The sequence below is a fragment of the Adiantum capillus-veneris genome, chromosome 3, assembly GCF_014529385.1.
Source record: "Adiantum capillus-veneris isolate H3 chromosome 3, ASM1452938v2, whole genome shotgun sequence".
NCBI classification, from domain to species: Eukaryota; Viridiplantae; Streptophyta; class Polypodiopsida; order Polypodiales; family Pteridaceae; genus Adiantum; species Adiantum capillus-veneris.
Window position 1 is genome coordinate 157,625,104 of NC_140933.1, and position 10,746 is coordinate 157,635,849.

General features: G+C 43.2%; 2 pseudogenes; both read left to right on the forward strand.

Annotated features, from left to right (window-relative positions):
• Positions 1 to 6,389: 6,389 nt before the first annotated feature.
• Positions 6,390 to 7,176, forward strand: LOC147462040 (uncharacterized; annotated as a pseudogene).
• Positions 7,177 to 9,236: 2,060 nt separating this feature from the next.
• Positions 9,237 to 10,539, forward strand: LOC147462041 (uncharacterized; annotated as a pseudogene).
• The last annotated feature ends 207 nt before the right edge of the window (positions 10,540 to 10,746 follow it).

Below are 10,746 nucleotides of genomic sequence, written 5' to 3' on the forward strand. Positions count from 1 at the left end.
ACTCTGCAACTGACGCACTGAAATGAGACTCTGATTGAGTCCTGGTACATAACGTACATCTCGTAGCGTAAGCAATGCACCGCTAGGCAGGGACATACATACATCTCCAGCACCCTCTATGTCGTATGTTGAACCATCAGCAAACTGCACACAACCAAGTCTCCCACTAGAGAAAGAGAAAAAAAAATCACGACGTGGCATCACGTGAAAAACTGCATGCTCGTCTAGTAGAAAACGCATAGACAATGTGCTATCCCAAGACACAAAGTAGTCTGAAGGCAAGCTAGACTCAAAAGTGACATGCCCGTCACATGCATACTCTCTAGCATCTGTCCTCATAGTAGCACCATGCATCTGCCTCTTCCGCTGCCTCATACGCCTGAAGCAACGGCGCCTAATATGCCCCTTATGGCCGCAGTTCCAACATGTCAGTCGCGATCGTGAACGAGAACCGCCTCTAACCTGAAGCGTCTCCATGCCAAAACTATGGCAAACAATGCTCAAGATCACAAAACTCTCCCACACGAGAGCAAACCACTGTCTTAGATGTGAGTGCGCGAATGTGGTGCGTGTGCGGAGAGTGAGAAGGAGAGAGAGGGAGAGAGCACGACACAGAATGTGGGTGGAGCTCCCAAATCTCACTGTATGAGCACCATGTGAGAATGTGAGTGAGAGCTCCTTATTCTTTGTATGTATAAAGAATAAGGAGATAAATGTGGGCAGCCGGACACTGGCCGGCAGACACGAGTAAAGCACGGTGAAGCACACCGCCTTTACCTAACAGTAGCTAGTGGTGTGTAGCCTCTAGGAACGGCTGTCAGCCGCACAAAACCTAGTGTAGATGGCGATGTCGTGGTTGGTGTGGGGGCAGGCAAAGAAGGGGAGAGTAAAGAGTCTCGTTGAACACGAAGCGGTATTGAGGCATTTCTCAGAATCACATTTCGGACACTTCTCCATGTCTATGTATTCCGCTCTAAAAAACATGCAGTCGTTAGGACAAGTGTGAATCGAATTGTAATCCATCCCCAAGTTTCACAAAAATCTTTCTTGCTTCCTCTCTGGAATCTAGCATCACATTATCAGTTGGCAGTATGTGCTCTTTGAGAAATCTACACAACGAAAAAAATACGGTACAATTGTGTAAAAATCTATCAGATCATCATACATTTAGAGTTTTTTTATTAAAGTAAACACATTGTAATAGATCACCTGAAAAGCGTTGTGATGCTAGTGTCACTCCACGTAAACTTTGTCTGCATGTTGAGAAGAACCAGGAGCGCCTTCAATCTAGACACACGTGCTCCATCATACAATGGTGTATCGGCTTCACTTTTTATATCATCATAGATAAACCTTTCTGAATCCATGATCGTCTCGATCATTTCATCGATCTCGGGCTCAAACATTGCCTTGTTGGGAATGTGGTTTGCAAGCTGTCAGAGGCTACATCTTGTGGCCTCACATATGCTGCTTGACCAAAGCGCCCGCAAACACGTCTATTGGGTTGCAAGATTGCTGCCTATTGGCCAGCGTCAGAGTCCGATGAGTTATAATTGGCAACAACTCAATCTATAATAGATGGATAGAACTCGCCAAATTCGCGAATGTGCTACAAAGAAATGTGTCTTGTCCGTCGCAGAGCATGCTTGCATTGATTACAAGGACATAAGATCCTTGTTGAGAGGTAGGTGTTTCGGTTGGACGGCCCCACATCCTCGTCACTACTCATAATGAAGGTAAAAACCTTATAACTTGGACATAAATTTAATCTTCTATTGGCATCCTCCGTCTTTTCTCTCTCTCTCTCTCTCTCTCTCTCTCTCTCTCTCTCTCTCTCTCTCTCTCTCTCTCTCTCTCTGTTCACACTGTAAACTACCTCACATTCTCTAGTCATGTCCAATCCCCACACACCTCGGTCTAGAGGTGCACGAAGATCAGAACCACCAGGTTATAATCCTCTGAGCTGTCAGAGGCTACTTCTTGTGGTCTCATGTATGCTGCTTGACCAAAGCGCCTGCGACGAACACGTCTATTGGTCTGCAAGATTGCTGCCTGTTGGCCAGCGTCAGAATCCGACGAGTTATAATTAGCAACAATGCGATCTATAATAGATGGATCAAACTCGCCAAATTTGCGAGCGTACTGCAAAGAAACGCGTCTTGTCCGTCACACAGCATGCTTGCATTGATTACAAGGACATAAGATCCTCGTTGAGAGATAGGTGTTTCGGTTGGACGGCCCCACATCCTCGTCACTACTCATAATGAGGGTAAAAACCTTATAACCTGGATAACAAATTTAATCTTCTATTGGCATTCTCTCTCTCTCTCTCTCTCTCTCTCTCTCTCTCTCTCTCTCTCTGTTCACACTGTAAACAACCTCACATTCTCTAGTCATGTCCAATCCCCGCACACATCAGTCTAGAGGTGCACGGAGATCTGAACCACTGGGTTATAATCTCGTCTTTATTGGTCAATGCCTATATTTGTGGGTACAAGAAATCTACACACCCACGTCTACATGATAGTGCATGTAGTGGAAAAAACCCCTTTGCCTCTTCTCTAGCTGTAGCATTTCACACCATCTTAACATCTTTTCACAGTAGATCTTTGTTCGAGGGATTACTTAACACATTACATGTTGGCCTCCAATCTGAGTATCATGTCGTTGAAAGCTTTCCAGCTTAAGGTCGTATCCATAGAGAGGAAGAGAGGGATCACCGTTTGTCTAACTCTATTTTTTTTACCGTAATCTTGAAGGTAGACTCTAATATAAAAACTCAATTCAAAATCTAATCTTAAATCTAACCTAATTGAACATGTGGTGATTCGCTCCATTGAAGGATAAAAAGACATACCAATGGGGCTACTAGCTGCGTAGATGTGAATGGGCCTCACTTCATAACACGATTTTAATTTTCAAATTCATCTCTCTCTCTCTCTCTCTCTCTCTCTCTCTCTCTCTCTCTCTCTCTCTCTCTCTCTCTCTCTCTCTCTGTGCAGCAGTCGAACATGCAGGTGGAATTGCTGGTCCACATAGTCCATCAAACATAAATCTAGATCTAATTTAATCTTAAACTCAAAATAAACCTAAATCTAATATAATCTAACGTAAATAAACCTAAATCTAATCTAATGTTAATCTAACTCAAAATAAACCTAAATTTAATCTAATCTAACATAAATAAACCTAAATCTAATCTAACATAAATCTAAATATAACCTAATCTTAAACTCGACATAAACATAAATCTAAATGTAATCTAGCCTAATCTAATTTAAATTTTAACATAATCTCTTTCTCTCTTTGTTTCCTCCCCTTACCTCTCTCTTTGGTCTTCTCCCCCACCCTCTCTCTCTCTCTTTCTCTTTGTTCAACGGGTCTTGAGTTCAACTCCTCGTCGGCTAGATCTTTAAGGTCTCTTGGGATAGTTTCCTACGACGTTAAAACTCTCTTCTTCTTGGGTGTGTGTGTGTGTGTGTGTGGGTGTGTGTGTGTGCCAATAAAAAGAGGAAAATGGTATAACCTTTCTATCACCCAAGTGTGGTAGATTGGTTATGCCATTTTCCTCTTGAATAACAGGTCTTGAGTTCAACTCCTCGTCGTCTAGATCTTTAAGGTCTCTTGGGATAGTTTCCTACGACGTTAAAACTCTCTTCTTCTCGGGTGTGTGTGTGTGTGTGCGCGTGCGCCAATAAAAAGAGGAAAATGGTATAACCTTTCTATCACCCAAGTGTGGTAGATTGGTTATGCCATTTCCCTCTTGAATAATAGGTCTTGAGTTCAACTCCTCGTTGCCTAGATCTTTAAGGTCTCTTGGGATAGTTTCCTACGATGTTAAAACTCTCTTCTTCTTCTTTCTTTTCTCTCTCTCTCTCTCTCAATGTGTGTGTGTATGCATTCTTTGTTTATGCATGTGTGTGTGTGTGTGTGTGTGTTTTGTTTATGCATGTGCTCTCTCTCTCTCTCTCTCTCTCTCTCTCTCTCTCTCTCTCTCTCTCAAAAACACAATGTGTGTGTGTGTATGTGCGTGTGTGTGTGTGTGAGAGAGAGAGAGAGAGAGAGAAAGAGGGGAAGGGAGCATGAGAGAGAGGAGAGGGAAGGAGCATACTTGGCTCTCCTTCCTCTCCTCGTGTATGTGTGTGTATGTGTGTGTGTGTGTGTGTGTGTGTGTGTGTGTTTGGAGAAGAAAGAGAGAGAGGGAGAGCGCGGGTTACCTCTTTGCTTGCTTGACCGTCAAAAACTTAGATCTGAGATCTGAGTTTTCGGCGCTCTCGGTTTATTTTTAACCCCTGTCGGCGTCGTTATGGGCATCGCTATGTTACAAATAAACTAGCGATGCCCATAGTGACGCCGTGAATTTTCACTTTGAAGCGTCGCACTGCGAGCGTCACTAATGTGAAGTAACTCTTGTAGTGTTTGTGGCACCTGATCTTTTGCAGCCCATCACTAGTGTGCCAACTCACTATATGGCCACATCCAAATCTTCAGAGGTGACGATATTGCATTATTGCAGACTTGAAGCACCATTTTAGTCAAGCTCGTGTTTAGAGGCTTGCTACATCTTTCAGAGCGTCATAAATTCAAAGAAGCAATTATTTCACGTGGGTCTACACCTTACTTTTTGATCCGTCCAATGGATGAGAGGTAAAATCAACTAGCTTTCAATACATAAAGGTTGCATGTACATTTAGAGAGAGAGAGAGAGAGAGAGAGAGAGAGAGAGAGAGAGAGAGAGAGAGAGGGAAGGAGAGAGAGGGAGTTCACTAGTTCATATGCTTTATTTGTCTACATAGGTTGGAACGTGTGGAGGATGTCACAGTAATTGTCACATGGGAATGCAAAAGTCATACAATTCATTGAAGAATTTTGCATGTCGAATCACTATTCCGAGGCGATCTCGTCAAGTGGCATGAATGGAAAATCACTATTATACATGACGACAGATGGATATATTGGGGTGGATGCATGAATAGGTGGTACACTAGCTACCCATTTTTGGGGGAGGTAGCAAGGGGGTGGGCTGGTTTGTAGCTAGGTGAGTAAACATTGAGAATCTTTTATAAGGTTTTATTTGAAAATTGCTCATCAAAAGGCTTGAGCAGCGAGCTGGATTTAAAAACTTTAAAAATTATCTTTCCAGTTTCAACTGTGTGTGTGAAAGTAGTGCGAGGGGGCCACCTTACTCCACAATCATGACGCCTCCTGCTCGTCAACAGTTGCAGAGGGGGGGCAACTCAGGTGGCCAAGCAGCTCCTGCAACAGCAGATGAAGCAAAGTCAGCCACAATTACTGGGAGGTAGAAGAGGGCCCGTCATTCATCTCCCTCACCTTATCCACCCTCGGACTCCCCTGCTGGAAAGAGGAAGAAGAAGATCTTGACTCCTTCACCAAAGCCTTGCACTCCTATAGCAAAGAAACATTCAAAAATGGCAGATATTGTAACCCCCAACACTGAGGTACTACTGCATCTTAGTGTCGCTGGCTGTCTCTGCACAATTTATTGTTGTAACTTGTTTCCAAGGTCTATGTAAGCTCTCTTAAGCTTGCTTTGAAGCAAACCTAAGTTAGAGGCTAGATGCTTGTAGATGCATTCAAGCTCCATAAGCTAATGTGCATGCATTCAAGCTTGCATTGAAAACCCATGTAGAGGCCTGCATGCATGCATTCAAGCTTGCATTGAAAACCTGTGTAGAGGCATGCATGCATTCATGCATTCAAGCAGATATATTTGTGCACATTGCATTTTTTAATGAACTTCAATTGGCTGCTGCACATGCATTCATGTCTTGTGCATAGTTGGGACCGTACTCGTATGGATTGCAAATCATAGTGCTATGAAGAAGCATGAATCAATGATACTCTATCAGTGTGGTAGCTACCACTTGCAACACTCATTTAATATAGGGAAAGTGCATCAGAGATCGTCAAGATTGTAGCATTCAGCATTCTGCAAAAAACATAACAAGTTGGTAGCATTATGTTAGCCAACTACCAATCAAAAAGTTCATTTAGCAAAGAAATACCAAGGTGGTAGTTACATGGTAGCTATCTTTCTGGGACACAGGTAGTTGTACCACCTATTCATGCACATGCCCAGCCTGCTTCTACTCCTGCTCAATGCAACAATTGATGTTTAATGTGAAAACTTCTGTAAAATTGTGATATTATAAATGCTCACCATGCATAAGTTATCTAAGTTTTCACTAAATTTATGGCCATGTATGTTTCAAGCTTAAGTGTTGAACCATAGTCCAATCATACTTCCATACCCGTATGCGTTTGCTGTATGGAAACAACTATGGTCTTATGTTTTTCCCTGTATTTTATAGGGCAAAGGCCGTTGGTGCGCTCCATATGTGCCATTTGAAAGGAAGACAGTTTTTTGCATGACAAAGCATCGAGCACATGAAGTATATGACCTCCCCAACTCTAGAGTGGATGTTCGACTGCTGACTGAGGCAGATTTCACCAACAAAGATTGGTTGAAATGCTCTAAGGAGGTTCCGAAGAGGGGCAGCAAAGTAAAATGTAGAGATGTGAAGCCAGAGCTCTGGAACAGGTTTTATGTATTGTTCACATCCGTGTATCAAGAACCTCCTGACAATTATGGTATGGAGGTGACTAAAGGATTTGCTAGAGGCTTTCTATATGAGCAGTTGAAGGGACAGGTTGACTGGGCCTTGTTTTCAGAAAGTATTGTCACAAATATGGATCCAGGCAAATTACATGCAAAGAAGCAGCGATGGGCAGCTTTCCATTCCTCCTCTACCCCTAACAGTTCGCGGCGAATGACAAGGAGTCCAGATCATTTGGAGGCACCCTAGGAAACTTCGATCAATACAGTGGATGATGTGCAGAAAAAGAATTTATTTGGTTTACCGTCTCTTATAGAGTTAGATACTATTTGCAACATGGTTGTAAGCAAGCATTCTTTTGCATTGTCAGAGTATAATGAAGCTTTTAAGAAGCTGGAATTGCTTCAGGCTGATGTGCACCGAAATGAAGGTGCCAACCTGCTAGTGAGAAAGCTCGAGGCCAATTGAAAGATGCAGAGCCCACATTACTAAAGGCAGAAGGTACCCTCAATGCTGTGGATGCAATGAAGGTGGAGCAGCTTAAAAATACTGTCTGCAGGTTGTCGCTAACACTCCAAACATTGCAAGTGGTAGTTGAGGAGAAGGCACCACTTGATGCTATGGATAGTGCTCTAAAGGAGAGAGATTTTACACAGGAAGTGGAGGAGTGTGCACAGGCGCAGATGGATTTTGTGAAGACCATGCAGGTCAAAAGAAGTACAGTTTTGTTTTCTGCACCTCCACCGAAAGTTCCACCTGTGTATATGGGCACCTTGCCTTTGGACAAAGTTTGCAGTGCTTGTGGGTTGACGATGTATGACGATGATGCACTTGGCATCTTTTTGCTGCCCTGCAAGCAAAGAAACATGCATGGAGATGGGATGCATGCAACAGATTTCGCATACCATGCGGTCTTTGGTGATCCTCGGCAGTACGAATGCCAATTTCCAAGGAGTGCAATCAGACACCAAACCCTCATCAGTGCCCTTAAGCATGGACCATGGTATACACCCTGCTGCATTTTGTAGCATTGAGCTTAAATTTATCTATTTTTTTGTGTTTCCGTTATCAAGGGAACCCTGATAATTGTAGCTACTAATACAAGACTGGTAGCTACTAGTACAATACTGGTAGCTGTCACTATGAGAGTGGTAGCTGTCATGCTAATCCTGGTACAGCTAGCTACTAGTATGGCTGTGGCTACCATTCTTCCATGAGCTACTATTTTCCCATGGAAGTCTTGCTGGTGGCAAGGTAGCTACCATTCTTCCATTAGCTAATGTTTTACCATGGAACTCCTACTGGTGACAAGGAAGTTCTCACTGTCAACCCTGGTAGCTACCAGTATAATAGTGGTAGCTACCATTCTCCCATGAGCTGCCATTCTGCCAAGGAAGTCCTGCAATTGACAAGGTGGCTACCAGGATTGCATTGGTAGCTGCCATACTACCATGAGCTGCCATTCTACCAAGGAAGTCCTGCAAGTGACAAGGTGGCTACTAGGATTGCATTGGTAGCTGCCATTCTCCCATGAGCTGCCATTTTGCCAAGGAAGTCTTGCAAGTGACAAGGTAGCTACCAGGATAACATTGGTAGCTACCATGATAGCATCTGTAGCTACCACGATGGCAGGGGGCAAGGTAGCTACTAGGATAGCATTTGGTAGTACTGGTAGCTTATTAGTGCTTGCCTGGTAGCTTCTATTGTCATGTTGACCCAGCATGTAACTTGAAAACTTGTTTTTAATTTCTTATTGTGAAGAACAGAATTCAAGGTGTTGGTACATGTTGAGAAGGAAGATGTTTTAGATAAAAGTTGTTGCCAAGCTTTTATTTTGTTAACCACCACTGTTAGATTGCTTACTACTAGGATAGCATTGGTGGCCCCTATGTCATCTTGGTAGCTCTCAGTTAGCCAGCTACCAGGATGGCATTGGTAGCTACCAGGATAGTGCTAGTAGCTATCAGTGCTTGCCTGGTAGCTTCCACTATCATGCCTGGTAGCTTCCATTGTCATGCTGTAGCTACATGTATACAGCTTGAAACAGCAAGTTCTTAATTCCTTAATATTTTTCATGACTGTAGAGGCTGAGCCAGACATTGCAGAGGCTGAGCCAGAGACTACAGTTGAGAAGGAAGGTGTGTTGGAGAAGTATAGTCCTGAGAATGGAGATCAAGCAAAAAATGCTCCTTCATCAATGAAGGACAATGAAGTGTCAGTCAGAGACACCAGTCCCTCCATCCTGCAGACCATACAAATGATGCAAAGGGAAAGAAAGAGAAATATGATAGGTGTTATTTTTGGTCTTGTTTTTTCCTAAAGGTAGATAATATCGTTTAAGGTTCATTCTTGTTGATTGTTTCTTCTCTCTTGCAGATGGAGCTGCCAAAAAGCCTATAGAGGATGCAGAAGGGCAAACAAGGACATCAAAGGACCAATTAGCCATAGAGACTGGATAAAATAGTAACATGGAATCTGGAAGAAAAGGTTCTACAACAACCAGAGCCAGAAAAAGACTCCAAACATAGTCTCGATATTTTTGCTTTGTAGCCTATCCCCATTTTTGGCTCTTTTCCTAAATCCTGTCGCTGTTCAGATGCTGCCACTAGCAACATTGACAATCTTGATCACATAATAAGTATGATAGCACAGTCTACTATGAAAGACCCTCCTGATGTAGATGGTTCATTTAGAGTTGAGGGCCAAGTCCCATGTGCTAGCAGCATTGATGACCAAGAGGATAAAAACACGGAGTTTTTTGTCCTCAGTACAAGTGAGGACACGGAGATTATCATGAAAAAGTCTGAACCAGGAAGGGAAAATGGTGATGCATCTGTGGATGCAGGTGGTGATGCAAGTTGTGCAGTTGGTGCAGGTGATGACACGGAGATTACAATTGATAAGTCTGAACCACCTCAGGAAGATTGTGACGCATCTGTGGATACAGGTGGTGCAGTTGGTTCAAGCAGTGCAGGTGAAGACACAGACATTATCATTGAAAAGTCTGAATCACCTTGGGAAGATGGTGATGCATCTGTGGATGCAAGTGGTGAATCAAGTTGTGCAAGTGGGCAGTTGGTGCAGGTGAGGACACGGAGATTACCAATGAAAAGTATGAACCACCTCAGAAAGATGGTGATGCATCTGTGGATGCAGGTGGTGATGCAGGTTGTGCAGCTAGTGCAGTTGGTGCAGGTGGTACAAAATATGTAAGGCACGATGATGGTACGGTGTCTCGACAAAGGGAGGATGGAGGAGGTGCAGGTGGTGTTGCAGATTATGTTAGGAACGATGATGGGACGGTGTCTCGTCCATGGGAGGATCCTGGGAACATATTGTTTGAGAGTAAGCCAGCTCTAATCCTTGATATTAATGGTGTCCTGCTGACTTCATTAGACAAGAGGTACCGTTCACGAAAGCCTGCCTACTGGAATGATCTAGAAATTGTAGACATAGCAGGGGTGTCTACTGGGTATAAACGGGATGCATCTGCATTCTTGGACTGGTGCCTTGTGCACTTTGATGTATTTGTGTGGACCTGTTGCATGAAGACTAAAGTAGAAAACTTGTTGAGTGCCTGCTTTCCTGACCAGTTTCCCTAATTCAAGGAAATTCTTGCACAACAGGATTGTGTAAGAGATGCTAGAATCAAGATAACTGGTGGAAAGCCTATATTTTACAAGAAGCTAAGTGACTTCTATGAGAAAAGAGGTCAGTACACTGCTACATCCACAATTCTAGTGGATGACACACACTACAAGCAGCTGTGGAATCCTCCAGGCACTTTTTGCATTGTGAAGAATATGGAAAATCAGAATCCCGCTGAGATCAAGGATATCTTACAACAACTGTAAGATCTTGGCTCACGGCTTGGCTTTGTGCGGAAGATCGCCTCAAGTATGCCGAGGATTGTGCACTGCCGAGACCGATCGATAACCTGAGCATTAGGATCTCAAAGTAGTGGCTTCTAGAGTATTATGGCTAGATATATTATCCTGACATGTAACCATGATAAGCGATGTAAATAGTCAACCATTGACTTATGGAGTATTTTGCTCACTTGTAATGATGACACAATGTAGTAAAGCAGCTTCCAATGCTCAATGTAGTAAAGCAGCTTTTGTTAACTTGTACACTTGTTTACATTTTTGCATTGTTCATCACTACA